Raw genomic sequence first — 19,320 nt, 5'->3', positions numbered from 1 at the left:
CTTTACTTTTTTTTTTACTTTTCTTGTTGACAGAAAACTCAAATCCCTTAATCAGTTTCCGTGCTCAGTCGCATCTTCGTTACTTCTCTGACCTTCTTACCTATGATTTTCCACTAAGCTGAGCATAGTAACAATCTCTATTGTATTTCGTAATAACGACATCATGTAATTCAGGGGTTTCTCATTAAATTCATCGAGCCGGAAAATCGATGTATGCCGGTCTATGGCAAAAGCCATCCCTGTAACAGGCCGTGGGGGCCCATAGGCTAATGAGACATCGAGGTTCCCTCATTTTCTAGACAATCGGCTCACAGATGGCGGTGAGGTTATCAGCCTTACCCGCCGGTCGTCCTTTATCCCCAGGAAGATTCCTGGTACTCATTTCTGTTAGAGACTGAGTCGACTCTAGGGCCACAGTGCGACTGGAAGGATTAGGTCAATTGAGAAATCCAATGACATAATCGGGAATGGTTGATTCTGACTGAAGTACGGTAAGATATTCTTCGAAGAAATTGCAGCGCACTGATCTTATGAGTATTATTAATGATCAGTTTCTGACACGCATGTCACTGGGAAATTCTTTGATTTGGCTAGTAATACTGGAGGAATATCTACGGATGAATTATTTCCTCTTCATTCTATAAAAGCTGCATAGTATTTTGCCTGGAATCAGCTGTCTGCATTGTTTTTATTGCTAGTGGGGTGGGACTAAGTCCCTTGCACTGCGGCCACTTCTGGCCTATTGTACCAGCCCCAGATGATAGGTGAGGGTGATTGTGGAGCAATTGGTGGAATGAAGATTAGCAGGGAAATCCGAAGTACTCGCAGAAAACCTGCACCAGCGCCACTTTGTCCACCACAAATCCCACTTGATCAGACCCGGGATCGAACCTGGGCCGCCGCGGTGGTAAGCCAGCGACTAACCGCTTGAGCTATGGCGCGGCCTTGCAGACGGAGACTTACTTCGCATGAAGCTGTTATGTGATGAGATTAGGGGCAAGGTGTGACCGCGACTCATGGACAGCATGCACTGTATAACATGGTGTGAAATGTAATTCGGTTCAAGTCGTTATCTGTTTATATCCTGAACAAAACAGCCAGAGGCCAATGACGCAGTAAACAAGGATACAAAACAACAATAGACAAAAAGAAACACAAGAACGAAACAAAATGACGAATATCGATTAATGCTATTGTAATAGAAACATAAGTTTTTTTATATAGTGCATTGGCAGCAGAGACGGCGATTGGAGGACCAAAGGAACATAAAAAGTTCTGTAAGTTCCAAGCAGGAAAGCGCATAATAATGCTTCTATAACATATGGGTAACAATGCCATTACATGCAGCACTAAATATTGTTACATGTACACCCATTGTTAGACAACGTCTTGGTAAACAAGTTCCCGCTAAGACAAAGTTTTGGAAAACAGTCCGCTGCTAGGATAAGCGAAAATAGAGGAAACTGCGTTTCCCACGTCTGCGATGACGTTACAAAAGTGGAGAGTGATTTCATGACATATGTTTTCTGAAGATCCGACCGACGCGATAATAGGCTGGCTGGATAGCGATCACGTGATATGTGTTTACTATAGGCCTATGTCCGTTCCTCGGCTATGTAAGTAAAGCAGTTACAATTTACCAATAGCGGCAGAAGCACGTGAACAAGCAAGCAAGGAGATAGTCGCGGGAAGTTCATAGTTGAAGTTGTGAAGGCTTAACTTGTGATTAGAAGATTTTATTTACGTGTAATATTTGGAGTGTGTGATTCAGTGAGACTGTTAGGAGTTCCCGTGATATAAACACGTGAGAACTAGTGCAGATAGACTGAGAAGATTAGTGTGGAGTGATGATAAATTGTGTAAATCAGCAATAGTGTTACAATGATTTGTAGTTACGACCTGTAAGTATCCAATAAATCCAATTACAAATCCAAACCCGCGTCTTACTCACTGAAACACGTGACAATATATCATATTTATTAAAATCAAAGCATCAGAGTGACATCGCCTATATACTGTCATCAAAATTAATTTTTACATTAAATTATCGTATTGATAATCTATATCTTAGAGAATCAATTATGGCAAAGGGCTGCAATTTGTCGTTGCATGTGCTCAAGTTTAATGGAATAAAATAATACTATTCCTGAATATATGAATTAAACAATGGAAGTAAAGAAAGCAGTCTTCTGGGATTTGGCACCATGTATATGTGGTGTTAACCGACGTTTCGGAGGAACGTATCGCCTCCATCTTCCATCTATTTTATTGGTTCTCACCGTATCTTCACTTTCGGATTTCTTATATTTTTCCTTCTACCCTGAAGATGGAGGCGATACGTTCCTCCGAAACGTCGGTTAACACATATACACGGTGCCAAATCCCAGAAGACTGCTTTCTTCATAGTCATCTCCGTGAAAACCTCAAATCTTACACAATGGAAGTAAATATTAACCCGTAAAAAATATAGGAAAAGAAAACTGGACAAATAGTTCTTTCAGTAGTGAATTTCAACTTGCGTACTTGACATAGCTCACTTCATGCACTGGAAAACACCAAATTCAAAAGAATAATATGGAGCAATCCATCGGAGACTCCGGGTTTCCGTTTGCATCGAGTTCTGCAGAGTGTCCCATTCTGTTTTGTGTGTCCGCAGTTTTCATATGTGTAGGCGTACTTAACGGAACCAAGAGATCCATTTCTGTTGGGATCAGGGCTGGAATGGCGTCTGAAAGCAAAGGCATGTAGAATTTGGAGTTCCCAAAAAGTTGATATTGAATAGTTCTTTCTGCTGGGATACAACGCCATACACTCTGTTAAAAATCCACCAACATCTCGGAAAAACGTCTAGCATTGCTACCTGCCACATGCTGGTTTCATCCTAGGCTTACTCTTCGACCCTGAAGGTGGAAACTGTTCTTCCAAAACGTCGGTTTATTTTCAACGGCGTTATGTCCCAGAATATATACCCCTTTGTTTTATGCCCGTTTACGTATGAGATTTGAGGTTCTCACGATGGTGAATTTTGTTTTTTTGTGATGTGACACCTTGTAGTTTGTGTGATGGTTACCGGCGGTTCTGAGAAATATGCTGCCTCCTTCTTCAGGGCAAAATTTCGAAACTTGTGTAATTTAATTTGGCTTTAATTGTATAATAGCTAATATAATGTTACGGCACTTTCTTAATGTGAGCAGAATACGCATTGAAATCCATTTTAAAGCTCATAACTGAAATATGGAAAGATGCTGCGCATTTTCTGTCCTAATTAAATAACTCGTTGGCCAAACATATTAGTGACCTTCTCCCTCTTTCAGTGTAAACAAAGTATAAACAAGCCATACTGGACTAGAAGGGGGAGGGTGTGTTTACAGCACACGAATTGCCTTTTTTATGACACTCATTTCACTTTTTCTCTTTTGGTAATTGTGAACTCACGTTCTAACACTTCCCTTGTTAGGAAATGTGGTTCTGAAGTCGATAGTTTTAGTGCTGGTTCTCCTAGTTAATTTCTTTTTTGGTTTTTTAACAATGCTGATGAGGCCGCTCCATAGCTGAAGCGGTTAGTCGCTGGCTTCCCACCGCGGCCCGGGTTCGATCCCGGGTCTGGTCAAGTGGGATTTGTGGTGGACAAAGTGGCGCTGGGGCAGGTTTTCTCCGAGTACTTCGGTTTCCTCTGCAAATCTGCCCCTGGGGCAACGATTTCCGAGGTTTCACTGCCTAGGAATTGCTAGCCTTTGACTAGTGATGGAGTCTTATAGTCCGGCTTTCAGGCAGCACGTCACAGTATATATTTAACTATCTATTTATGTTGTCTGTGCCTCTGATAATATTGAATTGTAAGAGATAACTGAATAAGAAATTTCGGGATATGTGGGAAGAAGAAGTTGTGACAAAACTTGATTAACAATCCCGAAACTTTCCAGGATTGCCTGAGAAAAGACACGGAGTCAGGATAGCCGCTCCTTGGGCCGAGATTTGAAAACAGAACCTCCCGAATCAGAATGACAAATGCTATCCGTTTGGCAGCGAATTTCGTTTGTTCTGCTTTTGAATTTAAATAGCTTAACTAGGGGCACCGTCAAAACCAATGCCATTTAAGTAAGATTAGAGGACGGTATCCCAGCATTTGGAGGGTTTTGTGCGCACGCTATTGTTTCAATGTAATCTCGCTCCACGTTTCAAATCATAAACAACAAAAGCGAATAATTGCAGCGCGAATGTTTCTTGATACATTTCGCGATTGTTCTTCATGAGGGAGCATTTATACATTGCCTGCTTGATATGGGAGCAAAATAAACCCTTCTGCTGTATCTCTGGAATGATAGTTGGGGGGCAACACAGAGATAAAGCGGCGAGGAAGGGGTACACAAATGAATTGTCGGACCGATAAATAGTTCAGTCAGGTATATTTCATCAATCATAATGTGAAATATGAGGGCGCTTTAGAATTTTCCGTCGCCCTTGACACCGTAGCTATGGATGGAAATTTGTCAAAATTTCCCATTAAATTTTCAAAGGAAATCCCAAGTTTATTTATTAACAGATGATGAATATTTGGCAGCATATATCGAAATGTTTTGTTTCCTTCATGGATTGGAGTTAAGTGGACATCAGAGCCGGTCCGTTCGCAATGGCGGCGAAAGACACAAAATCCTCCTGAAAATCGAAATATGACTTTTTCTGTTTTGGCGTCATTTAATTTGAAGTAAGCCTACCGACGTTTCAGAGGAACGTACTGTCTCCGTCTTATGACTCCACTTTACTCACTTCTTGCTAGTTGCTTGTATTTTCGCATAAATTCCTCCGAAACGTCGGCAATTTATCAAATTACAAAACATCGCAACCCAGAAAATTGTACTTTGCATATATGTGACCATAAGATCCTCAAATTCAACTTATCCTGTACTACTTCACAGCGCCATTTTTTTTCTTATGGGGTTGAGACAGTCCACATGGTACTGCGGCCACTTCTGGCCTATTCTATCAGCCACAGATGGTAGATGATGATTGTGGAGCAATCTGTGGAATGCGAATTGCCAGGGGAAACCAAAGTACCCGGAGAAAACCTGCCCCCAGTGCCACTTTGTCCACCACAAATCCCACATGACCTGCCCTGGGCACGAACACGGGTCGCGGCAGTGGGAAGCCGGCGACTAACCGCCTGAGCTACTGCACGGCCTTTCACAGCGTCTTAGCCAGACAATTCTGCGAATAAGTGTGGTCTTTTGGCTGTCCCTTCTTGTTTTACGACTTTCATGTTCTGTGCATGTTGTCGATAAATCGTGTGCTCTTCGCAGTCTCTTGAAAAGGAGGACACCAGTTGCCCGGAAAAGGGGGACTCACAAGACGTAACTCCGAGCGAGGAAAATTGAATCATTACTTCGGTTTATCGCTGCGAAGCCGAGGCCGCGGAAAATGAAGTAACCTGTCATGACAGGAAGGTTCTAAACAGGCAAACTTCTACCAGACTATACAGCGTCATATCCTAGTCCCGACCGCGAGAACCTGAGATCGAACAAAGTAAACCTCTAACCCAGATATCGGTAATACTGTAGAAATAGGATTAATCTGTATGGTGTCATGTCTTTATTGAAAAGTTGAAATTTAGTTTTCAAAGATATTTATTGCTTTCATGTAACCCGAAGTTTCACTACTGCGCCCACAAAAGCTCTACATTTTAACCTACTCTGAACTATTTTATTATGGCTCTACAGCCCTTCATTGGGCCTTGGCCGCTTTTTCAGTTTCTAAATCTATACACAGTCAGTAAGATACTTTGTATGGGGGACCAGCCCATCGCATGGCCGCTACCTACACACACAACAACACGAACACTGAAAAAACGCATACAGACATCCATACGTCGAGTGGGATTCGAACCCACGATCCGAATGTTCATGCCTTAAGACCGCGCGGTCACTGTGATCGGTCTCTAAAATATTTGAATATAAATTTGTAATTGTAGGATTTGAATGTCTCTCGGCGGTGATGATGAAGAGTTGTGTCTTCTGGGGTATGACGCCGTCTGGTCAGTTGAAAGTTAGCTGACGTTAGCTCCGTTAGACACTACCAAGGAGAATGGTCTAGAAATAAGACAGAGACTCTTTAAGTACATGTTTTTTTACTCATGTTCACCACAATGCATGACATCGTAAAAAAGAAAGTTTGTAATTCGCCAGAATATATGGCCATGTTCAAATATTTTCGGGAAGGCAGTAATTGGTCAAAATTACATTTTACTAAGACATTACCAGCAAAATAAATTACGGGAACCTAGAAATAATATTTATCTCAGAATGTCTTTTCTTTACGCCTCAAATCTAAAAAAATAAAAGCTTAATGTGTACAAAAGTGCATTTGTTCTGTTGCTTTGCATCGGCATGGCACTTGCTATTGGCTGTCTGAGAACAGTGCACTGAGGAGTACGTACACGTAAGTGGGCTGAATACACGGGACAGTACAGAGAAGTTTATAATCGAGGGTTTCGCAATTTGTAATCTTCACGTAATATCATTAGGATAATCAGATCCATGGGAATGAGATGGACAGTTGATGTAATGCGCATAAGTGAACTGTGAAGTGCCTATAAAATTTTATTCGGGAAACCTGAAGGACAGCTGGCCTTCATAGAGGCAAATTTCAGTTCCTTGACAAGGAATCAAATGCTTACAGGAGAAAGGAGCAACGCTAGAAGATTCGCTCGCTCTGGTGAAAAAAATAGCCAGTGATTTGGAGAAAGTGTCAGGGGACATTGGTAAAATGGTGTCAAGAAAAAATGAAACATGTTCTAGATAAACCATTATGCAGCATTTCTCGAATTCTGACAGGAGAGTTCTTCAGCACTTTCAGTATTGAAGAGGAACTTACTGCTAGTAATTTGGTACACTTCAAGTATGCTCCCATTGTGTCTGCAGATGTAGAAAGGAGTTTCTCCAAGTACAAGAATGTGCTGTCAGACAATAGGCGCTCTCTCTCCTTCGAGAATCTCCGCATGTTGACTGTCATCTATTGCAACTCTGAACGAGGTGGCACCTAAATATTGGAATATATTGGAATATATGCCGTATCTGTACATCTGATAACCGTTCCAGATCCAAGTAGAAAAAATCATATTAAAACATTTAGCAAGGGCCGCGCCATAGCTCAAGCGATTAGTCGCTGGCTTCCCATCGCGGCGGCCCTGGTTCGATCCCGGGTCTGGTCAAGTGGGATTTGTGGTGGACAAAGTGGCGCTGGGGCAGGTTCTCTCCGAGTACTTCGGTTTCCCCTGCCGATCTTCATTCCACCAATTGCTCCACAATCATCCTCACCTATCATCTGGGGCTAGTACAATAGGCCAGAAGTGTCCGCAGTACAAGGGACTTAGTCCAACCCCACTAGCAATAAAAAAAATTATCTTCGAACTCAATCATATATTGCTTAATTTTCAACATAAAAACGAGGACGAACTTAAAGGAGTAACATTGAGTTCACAGTGTTAATAAAGATTAAAAATTCATTTTAAAATTAGTAGATTTTCCATGACATGATACATTTTTATGTAGTTTTTTAACTTTTAGATAATTTTCTGGATTTTTCTGTCATTTTTATAGGTAATTTTTCTGGATTTTCGGTCATTTTATAGGTAATTTTTCTGGATTTTTTCAGTCATTTAAAAAATATTTTTAGGTCATCAAAATCCGGGCCCTGATTATAACAGTTAAACAGCTCTTAAAGGAATATCATATGACGTTTGTATTTGAATCATCTTACTCAATTTACGATAGAGCCATTAGCTCTTGCGATCACGGTAGTACATGGCGATTCTAAATTATTGTCGGAGTTTCCGTGGCATATAATTTTCAAACCGGAAGTAACAAAATTAAACTGTTAACGGAATATGAAAATGTTATTCAAAAAGTTTTATTTTTTATAGGATCAATATTGTAGAATGCTAAACAACTTCAATATGTGCGCCTATATTTTATTACTTACGGTTTGAGATTTATAGGCCACGAAAACCACGACAATAATTTAGACTCACACTTTATATCTATTATAAAGAGACTGGGAATTCTTTAACCAGCTGAGCGACTGTTAGCTTCTAAAGAGGGACCGTTTCATTGAATTGCTTTGTGCTGTTCCTTTAAAATTATTTGTTTATAAATTTGATTTTATGCGTTCTGTTTAAATAAAACATTCTATACCCGCTAGATAAATTAACCCCAGTTTGTGTTATATTCCATGCCGTTACGAGCAGAAACATTGAACAAAAGAAATGAAGTTCTGTTCTTGGGTGGAAACACTCTGAAGCTAATGATAGAGCTACACCTTGAGGTGACAGCGAAAGAGACATTATTTTGCAGGGTGGCGTCTCACTGTCGCCCCCTCTTGACGCACACATCTCTACCCCGCAGTCGCTCCTATAGAGCATACCAGCCGCTGTGTCCAGACGCCGTGTCCCGAGTTACATGTTATCAACGCTAATGCAACCAGCAAAACAAACAGTATGTAGGCTTAGTCCTTGCTGAATTTTAGAATGCAGTTGTTAAGGGTGTCAGGTTCGAACCTTGGACATGAGAACGCCTATACAAATGGAGGATTTCAGTGGTTTAACTTATTTCCCCCCGCCAAATGCTACGATACTTAATTCAGGCTTCGTGAGAGGAGCACATTACGATTGTGTTAAAAACATTCAGATGCTTATAACTACTGACTTATAAACAACATTTTGTACGCAGTTTGTTGATATATTTATGAATCGTTTTCATAAAATATTCGCTATTTTAAGTTCTAATCCTTTATTAGTTATGACCTTCAAATTTAATATTGAATGTTGATTAATATTCCGTAACAATTGCATTAGTAGCCCATCACGGTGGCCGCGCGATCTAAGGCATGAACTGTCTTCGCTGGCTCGAACGCTGAGATCGTGAGTTCGAATACCACTGAAGGCATGGATGTCTGTGAACATTTATTCTATTTGTAGGTAGCGACTTTGCGACGGGATGATCCAACGTCCAGGGACTCCTACCGACTGTGTATAGGATTAAGAAACCGGAAAAGCGGCCAAGTTTCAACAAAAGGACCGTAGATAGATAGTGGTCAGAGGTCCGGGTTCGATTCCCGGCGCTACCATATTTTCTGAGAAATAGTGGGTCTGGAATGGGGTCCACTCAGCCTCGCGAGGATAATTGAGGAGCTATTTCAAGGAAACAGCGGCTCTGGTCTAGAAAGCCGAAATTAACGGCCGTGGGGATTCGTTGCGCTGACCACGTGACACCCTCTATCCGCTAAAGTTGGCACTAACTTTGCCGACAAGCGGCGGTTCGCTCGGTCGGTATAGTTCGCTTGCGGACTAAAACCACATTGTTTGTTTTGTTTGTTCGATAGATAGATAATTGCATTCATAAAAGTTGCACGTGTTTTACCACAAATAAATTTAGAAATCTGTACCAGGTGAAGTTAGTGGGGGGGGGGGGGGCATGTCGTACTGAAACATTGGCACCCACTCATCATGCCCATTATGAAAGTGTTGCTACTGACGCCCCATCTTCATTCGTGTTCCATTTTGTTATTGCTGGTAGTAGGAAATTAAAAGATAAAAGATTAGGGAGGTCTGGAATGGCATAGCTACAGTCCAACGTTTTGTAAAACTCAGTTAATTCGTTCAGCAGATGAAACTGAGTCACAGGCAGCAGTGCGATCTTACATGTCTATTTGCTTCCGTTCAGGAAGGAAAATAAGCTAAATGTTTCTCGAACATTTAATTTCTCATCCTTCCAAAGTGTTAAATACATTGAAAGGAGTTCAATGGTATTTTTATCCTTCTTTAATGTGTGTTATTTACTCTAAAAATATCAATTATCCAGTGTGTCCAAAATGTGGAATAGCCTGGTCACACGATGGTCCTAAATCCAAAATGCGATGCTTCACTTTTCACTTGGCTCTTGACTCCTTGGCCCTTCCCAATTGCACTTCCGCTTTTCTCGCTGTACTTACACAGACCCACTTTTGTTGAGCAGCTTCTTAAGAAGGGATCTTCTGGGACTTGATGCCTTGTGATGTGTTGGATAGGTTCCAATATTTCTACAGAACCTGCTGTCCCACACGTTAGGGTACAAGATAACAGGTTCCTCTGAAACGTTAGAACCTACCCAACAAACTACTGAAACCGACTCTGACCTTGACACTTGCTGGGACAGGAAGGAGGGGCTGTAAACAGACGTATCTACTGTGTATAACATTAGTTCAAAACACATTGGCGGCTACCATATTTGTGTAGCGCTCAGCTGAACTGAACCTAAAGCAATTGGTATTTGTATCTCTATAGTGTAAATCATCATTTCAGCAGGAAACTGACCCTTAGTTAGTTAGTTAGTTATTAGAGAGGATTGGTTTCCCCATGCACTTAGACCTGTAGTGGTCCATTGTGCTTCCCTCTATGATTTCTACCAGCCTCTATATCCTACCGGTATTGGTGCTTACCATTAGTCCCGCCCAGCCAGCGAGACCGGTTCTACTGGCTGAGAAGTATCTATAATGCTTCCCCCATCTACCGGAGGTATTAGAGACTGCTGTTGGGAGGCAAACGTCCGCAATTTTGCTCAGTGACCTCCTTTGGAGGTATGAGGTTCTTTTACGTGCCGTAAAGCTACGACACGGGACCCACGGCTGTCTTTCTAGGAGGACTTGTTCCCTGAATTTTTCCGCCCTTAAAAATTCGACGACCTCCGCCGGGTATTTGAACCCGCGTACTACGAGTCATGAGGTGGGAACGTTACCTCTAGACTACTGAGGCCGCTAAACTGACCCTTAGTGCAATAATATTGCGCCTGATGGAGCTTGCACACCCACTGTATAGTATTACTGAATGTTTTGGCTCAGGGAGTAGTTGCTGATTCATGTTGCTATCGCGTCTTTAGTTGTTAAGACTTAACTGCACTCCTCACAGCTCTTCCCAGGAAACACGGATGTTAACAATTCATGCAGTTTCATAGTTCGTTTAGTGACACTTTTCATCTGTATAGGTTATGTTTCGTCGAACCGTAGAATGATAGTTTATGATGACTCGGAAATGATGTCGGGCGAAATTATAGTATTATTTCAGGTACTCCCCCTAAATTATTTGAGGGGATGAGGAAAACCACGAAGAATCACACAAAGGTAGCCTGTCTCAAGGCCGAGAATTGATCATGGGTTCTCCCGGATATTTTTTTTTTTTACTCCAATAATTATACAATCTATCCATTAAGTCCCGGATATGAAGCGAGAGTTCTGACATTTTCACAACGAAATTTTAGCATGAGATGGCCAGACTCAGAAACTTTTTCTGTCAGACTAACATTTAAAATGGACCCCTAAATTTTGTGTGACAATTTTATAAGTTAGACGACAGCCCTCTATTTCAGCCTTAAATTTGTTTTTGGCTTTAAATAATCAGTTTCGTCCTTCAGTGAGCCCAGTTCTGAAACTTCCTTCCGGCCTAATAATACAAGTGTAAAGGGGTCCTATCAGAAATCCTTTTGCCGGACTTAACGTTTCAAAGGAGATGTCCGCCTGCTCGAATCAGTTTCTTTCGAACTGTAGGAAATCCTGAATACAGATTTACTGGAGCAGACAGTTTATAGTAGAGTACACGCTAATTGTGTGTTTGTGGCTAAACCGGTTTGTACAGTTTCAGCCGTATTGGAATCGACAGAGCGAAAATTTGTCGTTAAGGCGAGAAGCATGTAAGCTCTTCTTCTACTATACCAATACCACCGCCATCACCACCAGGATATTAAGCAGCTGGCCCATTCCAACCTCTTTTTCTTAATAAACTCTTCAGTATTCTGTTTAATTTAGCAATTTATTGATGTCTTTATATTTGTGTAAACGTAGAAAATCCATTCATTTCAAGGTAAGGTAAAAGTAAAGCTATCTCTGTAAGAGGCCGTGAAGGCCCATAGGGTTGTGAGAGGTTGAGACTCCCACATTTTCTAGACAATCGGCTTACAGATGGCGGAAATGTTGTCAGCCTTACGCGCCGGCTGCCTTTTACCCCCCCCCCCGGAAGATTCCTGGTACCCATTTCTGTTAGGGGCTGAGTAGACCCCAGGGGCATAATGCGGCTGGAAGAATTATGTAAATTGAAAGAATCCACATAATCGGGATTTGAACCCGCGACCTTACGGCTTGTAGCACAGTACCTCAATGAACTACGCTACTGCGTGTCCCCGTTTATTTATGTAATTTAACTTATTGTTTACAACAGATTCAGTGTTTATTTACTTAAAATAGTCTTCTTCCTTTTGTATTTTACGATGATTTTCATCAATTTCATCCCAGCAGATGTGATTCTGAATTTGTCTTTGTCCCGTTTTTTTTTGTTCAGGTATTACTGTCATTGAGGAGATGCTGGAGAGAGAGAGAGAGGTAACTTGGTACGGATTTTTATTATTGTATTTCCCCGGATTTAACTAAGCTGTTTATTCTGTCCGTAAGATTAAAAAGTATGTTGTATGATTTTTCGTGTTTTTGTTTCGTTCATATTAACACAATGAAAGCAATTAGCAGTCCCACTTTGGTGAAAGAATTTTGTTTTCTAAAATCCATAACAGGCTTCCGTATGAATAATTATATATTTTTATTTGCATCATTTTTCGAAAGAAGGTAAACATCTGAAAGAATTAGAGGAATATTCTTATTATCTTGTTCTATCGCTTTTATCTTGCACATAATATTACATGTTTTCTCTGGGCAAGGAAATTTTTCTGAGGCTGAGGATGTGGGCAGATTCTCGGATGTATAAGCGACTGAGCCATAGTGCTTATGCCAGACGCAACTTTAGGAGTTTAAGCTGTACTTCTTTAGTGTTCAGTGAAGTTCAGGGAATTTGTAAAGAGGAAGACGGTAGTTGTGGTAACGTGACGTCTGGTTGGTCTTCTCGCACTCCTTGTGGCAGTGATGGATGAATATGAAGCAATGTTGAAATTATGGCTGACAGAGGCCAACTGAAGCTCTAAGAGAGAAACACGTAATTGTGATAGTTTGTCGTCCATAAATTTCACAGAAGCTTCCCAAGTCTGTGTCTGTACCTCTTGAGCTTTGCAACGCTAGATACAAATTTGAATTCAGTTAAATCTATTAATCACTGTCCCTCCTTCCCCTCGGCGCTACAGCTCAAGGTGAGCTTTGCCCTCCTGAACAATCTGCCTCCGTTCTTCTCTGTTCTTCATCGTCCCTCCCCGTCCTTTCGCTTTCATTTTATGAAGATCATTATGTATTCCTACATCCAACCGCCTCTGTGGTCTAGCGGTAAAAATTCCCGGCTTCAGATCCAGAGGTTCTGTGTTTGATTTGCGAAGTAAGGAAATGTTGATCCTCAAGGAGCTGTTTTGAATCAGAGGGGATTGACGGAAGCACAGAACACCAGCAGGAGCTGAAGGCAGAGTAAGGGGTAAAGAAAGGAAGTGAAAGGATTACAGGACTTGCAGACTACACGACATCGCATCCCAGAAGATACTGACCTTCAATGTAATTGAGATCATGCGTAATTAGCATAACGGTGATAATGTGAAACAAAAAACAAACTCCGTGATTTTATTCCGCAAGCGAACTATACCGACCGAGCGACCGCCGCTTGTCGGCGAAGTTAGTGCTAACTTTAGCGGATAGAGGGTGTCGCGTGGTCAGCGCAACGAATTCTTACGACCGTTAATTTCGGTTTTCTAGACCGGAGCCGCTATTTCCTTGAAATAGCTCCTAGTGTCGTGAATTAAAATACCACGAAGTATTTTTGGAGTGGAAACCTGCAGACTATTATAACCACTGACACAGTCTTCATATCAGGTGCTACTCATTTTGTTCATTGTGTATTCAACAGTTAAAAGTTCCGGTTTCTTTACTACAGAACCTACCCACCCACTCATCCACACAACACAGTACTGCATTGGGGTTAAGATCTGTTGACAAAGACGGGATGAAGCGACGGATTGTGGCGTCAAGGGGAGGAGATTGAGAACTGACACCTCGCCTTACGTTTCCTTAGCAACGCTATGTGCATTAAAAGACGCGGATTCCCCAGACACAACCTACACCAGTCCTTGCCGTCGTGTGTACTGACTACAGACCAGATGCTGTGATTTGAATTTCGAAGTATTCCACCTTCCCAAATCTTGGTCTGTTAAGAGCTCCTCTGTCGTTAGCAGAGGCTGAACGGTATGAGACCCATCGTATCAGTTATATCCAGGGCCCAAATTTTGATGAAATGTCATCCTTTTTTCCTTGTATCCTATGCGGTGCTCTTAAATATATAAATGTCGGATATGAGCTGCTGGTTACAGAAATGTAAATTTTATAAGTTAATATTTTGTCATTTTTTGACATTTTTTGGTTTAAGGTCTTTTTTTTATTTTGGGGGTAATTTTTGGTAAATTTTTGGACTTTTAAGGGTATTTCTTGTCATTTTTTGGCCATTTTAAGGAATTTTTCTTCATATGTTTTCTGAAATGTGAATAACATGGAAGCGAAGTGTTCTTTCTTTTCTCCTTTAGGCAATTTTTCTGGATTTTTTCCGTCATTTTATAGGTCATCAAAATCCCGGCCCTGCATATTATTTTTGGGTCATATTTTAGGTCATTTTTCTGGATTATTTCGGTCATTTTATTGGTAATTTTTTTAAATATTTTCAGGTCATCAAAATCCGGCCCCTGGTTATATCAAAGCCCAGAGTTGAATAACCAGTCGGCTTTCATACTATGGTAACATGTTTATGACTGTGTTTATATTCAAATAAATTTAAAATCATCTAGTTAAATTTTATGTGGACTTCCTGCCATTAAACTTCACGTCATTCCAATGTTATTTTCATATAATGCTAAAAAAGTGTCTTTGTAGTGGTTAGTTCGTCTGTGTCATCCTTCAGTAGTACCAGGTTCGACACGAGGCACCAAGACAGTCTGCTCCGATATATCTCTCATAGTTTTACTCAGTCTGTCCTACAATATTCTGGAATAGTCCCTTAATATGGACCATGAGAGCTCACTTTCCCAACCTACCCGATTAATCATTCATAAATATTCTGTTATGAGTGAAATTATACAGTTGAAAAAGAATCGTTAAATTTTCTTATAAACGTATGGTACAGCATCCTTATTAAGGAGCTAATAGTCGCTCAGCTACGCTTTTTATTCGACCCGAATACTCACAACTGCCTTCACAAGAGCCTGCAGCTGGTCCTTATCCTGAGCCAGATGAATTCAGTCCACACCCCCCAAATTCATGATTTTTCAGCAGCTGCTACTAATCTCACTGTAAGCGGCCTCCGTAGTCTAGAGGTAACGTTCCCACCTCATGACTCGTGGTACGCGGGTTCAAACCCGGCGGAGGCCGTGGAATTTTTAAGGGCGGAAAAATTCAGGGAACAAGTCCTCCGGGAGGGACTTTAAGCCGTGGGTCCCGTGTCGTAGCTGCGATTAAAATTTGTACTATCACCACCACCACCACCACCACCACCACCACCATCATCATGATCACCATCCTCACGAATTCTATAGAGTTAGATTTTTGAGGATCCTACTTGTAAAGCCCAAGATGGTCTTGGCTACATTATCGACGTTTAGGTCGTCTTAAGTTTCGTCATCTCCTCTCTCGGTAATGGAGCGAGAAATATGGAAGGCGGGTTTCCTCCAAACTTGGTACCCACTGGACACGGTAGCTCGGAAACCGTGAGGGTGGGTTCGAGTCCTACACAAGGCACGGATGTTTGGTATATGTGTGTGTTTGTGTTGTCTTGTGTTTAGGTAGAGGCCTTGCGACGAGCTGATCACTCGTCCAAAGAATCCTACCGTGTGTAAAGTGGTCAAAATGAAAAAGAAAAAACAACCTCGACAACGTAAAATTATAAAAGGAACGGATTAAGTAAGTTGTTGGTATCCTTGCAGTTCTTCACGTATACTTATAAATCTTCATTTTAATTGTAATGTATAGTACAGAACAGGTGGTTCCAATGTATATATATTGTGGGCAATATTCATTAAAGAATAAGATTGAAGTGTTTCATAATGATCGTCTTTTCCCCGAGTTCATTTGCTTGACCAGATATATCAAGACAATATGGGAATATGGACTAATTTAATGTATTTTTAAAGCATGGTCTAATTTAAATACATGCTAAAACATGGGCTAAATCTGAGTAGTGTTGAAACATGGGCAGGTTTATTAAAATCGTGTTGAAACACGGACTTTGAATGTAACATGACATCTGTATGCTAATGGTCTGCTATTAATCTTCTCGTTTCAATCCAAATTGAATAATTTGTATTTTTACCTCTCTGTTGTAATTTTTGGTCCACGAGTTGCGTGGAATAACGTGTACTGAACAGTTTATATTCTGACTTTGCGTGAGTGCATGCATATATTGTTTTTACAGGGCGTTCAACCATCAAGGAAACCTGGCAGCAGCGTAGATCTGTAACTGCCGATAGCAGAATGAGTCATTAGCGCTGATATACGAGCGCCGTCAGGTGGTCTGATCTTGTCACTGCAGTAAGTCGCATTAATATTCAGTTTGTGTTAGAGATGTCTGTAGGCGGTCGATATTTATACTGAAATGAATTTCACTATTGAACAGCTTGTATTTATTGTCTAATGACTCATTCTGATATCGGAAGTTACAACAGCACTCTAGGAGAAAGGTTATTTCCGCTGTGCGTTGTTGACAGGTTTCCTCGACCGTTGAACGCATTGTATTTCGTGTTTATACCTTCGTATTTGAGACTTATATATTAATGCGTGTATGTATCTTCACAGTCATACTATTAGTTTTCAATATTGCGAACCAGAAGACGAGGAAGAGGATGTAAGAAGATGCTGGATGACCTTGGGGACAGAAGAGGATGTTTTTATTTGAAGGAGAAAGCTCTGGATTGCGTTAAGTGGAGGAACTGTTTTGGAAGAGACTGTGGTCCTGTCGTCTGACAGATCACTGATGAATGAATGAATAGCATCATTATCAAATCACTTAATCATACACTTATATTTTATTATTATAATTTACTATTGGATCCTGCAGAGTAATGGGTCAAAGATGAAACTGCAACTAAGATTAGAGGTTATGATAACGTGCTGGCTCATATGCCTTATCGCACACTACAGGTACAGTCATCACCATAATCATCATGTTCATGGTCATCATCATCTATCACTGAGGTAGCTGTGCCACTTTCTGGTCCTTCCTGGCCTCATTAGTCCAGTAGCTTAGTGTTCTTCTTGGTTGAGTGTCATTAGCAAGGACAGTAAGCTGGCGGAATGGTGACGGAGTTACGAGAGGAAAATCTGCCATAGCCCGCTGTGTTCATCATAAACGTTAGATGAGTGTAGCCTTTATTTAAATACGAGGCTCTTATGCGGATCCGGAAGCTAGCGCTGTCACATCCGGTAGGCCTAGGCCCACTGGGGCTCTAGTGCCAAGGAAAAAAAAAAGTTGTTCCTATACTTAATTACTAGTAGTTAAGCACTATGCCATGAAGACATATGGGGGAAAATGGAGGTATAGCTCCACCTTTCTTGATCTCGACATTAGTTGAAGGTGAATGTTCAGCTTCACGAACCTGCCGCATTAACCCCACTTAAAGAGCTTCTGTTGCTCATTGGATAGGAGCTCGGTACCTTCTGTTAATTTCTTCTAACATGTCTGGAGGCCCAGTGAGTAAGTGATCCATGGGCTTAATGAACTGAATACTACGCCATGAAGATGTATGGGAAGTGGAGGTATAGCTCCATAATTCTTAACATCGGCAGTAGCTGGAGGTGTGATCAGATTCACGTTCCTACCGTTTTATCCCCCGAGAATCAACAGTTGTACCCATGCCAAATGCAATTGTTAGTAATTGTTTATTAACTTTCTGAAGCCGCAGGTGCCTGTATTTGAAATTTCAAAGTCCATAAATGATTTTAAGTAACCCGAATTAGAATATCCGTTATTTTATTCTATTTGTGACTATGGTAATATGTAATTGTCACGTGACAGATTGTACTGTCTGTCTGAAACGTACGCCATACACTGAGCAGACAACGTTACGAAAGGAAAACTTATACGAATGCGTACATTGAAATGTCCGGCACGGCGCCCACCGTATTTTGGAAATAGAATCAAATAAATTTTTCATGAAGATGTAATGCTCTAATGATGCAACCTCAAAGATGTTCTAGACAGAGCTTAGGATGCTTCAGTAGACATATCCTGATGCACGCAAGATCATATGCTACGATCGATTGTGACCTGTTGACCTCGGCTTGAATTTCCCTCTTGACGCCACTCAGCTGAGCACTTCACAGAGCGCCAGAAGCGACTGTCGGTCCTGTTGCAGCGTGCGAGCTTCGCACAATATTGACCCAGGGTTTGTGTTTGGTCTATCCTGCTCTTAACGAAAATCGCTGGATAAAACGCTGCATGTAGCTGATATTTAAACCTTCAGTAAACACTACCACCATTCATATTATCACGTGTATGAGTGACTACAGACGAGGTTTAGATTGATAATTAGATATACTGAACACTTACAGATCATAATTACAGGTAACTATAGCACAATCGCTAATTCACACTCTCTCCAGTTCATTACAGCACATATTAAGGCTTTTAAGTTTGTTTTTACTAGCCGTTTCCTGGTAATGGATCCTCACAATGTCTTCTGTTTACGTCCTTACAGGCTGGCGAACGTCTCAAAACTGGCTAAACTAAGTCTGAGGCTTATGTTACGACAGACTGTCAGGAATAAAGCATCCATCTGGGGCTTAAGACCAGGTTTTTATTAGTCAGACAGTTGCGTGTTTGTTGATGTGGGGCTCTCTCTCTGACGAGAGGAAGGGTGTGTCGTTTACAATTGCTGCTGGTCCTCGCCAGCGCAGTCATTCTCGGGTCCTACTCCCGTCGGACTCGCGACGATATTTTACTGTCTCAGACTCGAGATTTCCCTTTTCATCGCCTCTCACGACTCGCAAGGAAACGGTGGAGGTATTCGACCCCGCCTCCACACGGGACTGACTAAACTCTAGACTTGTCCCGCTTATAACCCCTCGGCATGGACCGCATGGAAAACACCGCTGCTTCGTTGCTGTTCAATCGTTGTTTGTTATGAATCTGTTGCCTAGCAGCGGACGTTGTTTATCGAGTCATTACTTAGCACCGGGTTTACATGCAACAATATTAAATGGACCAAGTGTAATAGTTATGGTAATCATAAGAAAATAATGATAATGATGATAACCTTAGCAATATTACCCCAATTTATGCACTATTCGTTTTGCTATGGCCGGCATCAGTGCTGTGGACTTATAATCTTATCGCCATAATCA

The 19,320-nt window shown here is 41.3% G+C and overlaps 1 protein-coding gene across 3 annotated transcripts in view; it reads left to right on the top strand.

Annotated features, from left to right (window-relative positions):
• The window catches only part of LOC111869571 (synaptotagmin-5), a 176,649-nt gene that overhangs the window by 2,144 nt on the left and 155,185 nt on the right, over positions 1-19,320 (top strand). The window contains exon 1 of one of the 3 annotated variants that reach the window (XM_033753540.1): positions 12,359-12,396. The exons of the other annotated variants lie outside the window; for them this stretch is intronic. The gene's annotated coding sequence lies outside the window, so the exon portion shown is untranslated. Of the gene's footprint in view, positions 1-12,358; positions 12,397-19,320 lie in introns of those variants that run through there. 3 annotated transcript variants of the gene reach the window in all.

This window comes from Cryptotermes secundus, unplaced genomic scaffold (genome assembly GCF_002891405.2).
Source record: "Cryptotermes secundus unplaced genomic scaffold, Csec_1.0 scaffold689, whole genome shotgun sequence".
Taxonomy (NCBI): domain Eukaryota; kingdom Metazoa; phylum Arthropoda; class Insecta; order Blattodea; family Kalotermitidae; genus Cryptotermes; species Cryptotermes secundus.
The sequence above is the reverse complement of the archived record's forward strand: the minus strand, read 5'-3'. Positions and strand labels throughout refer to the sequence as shown.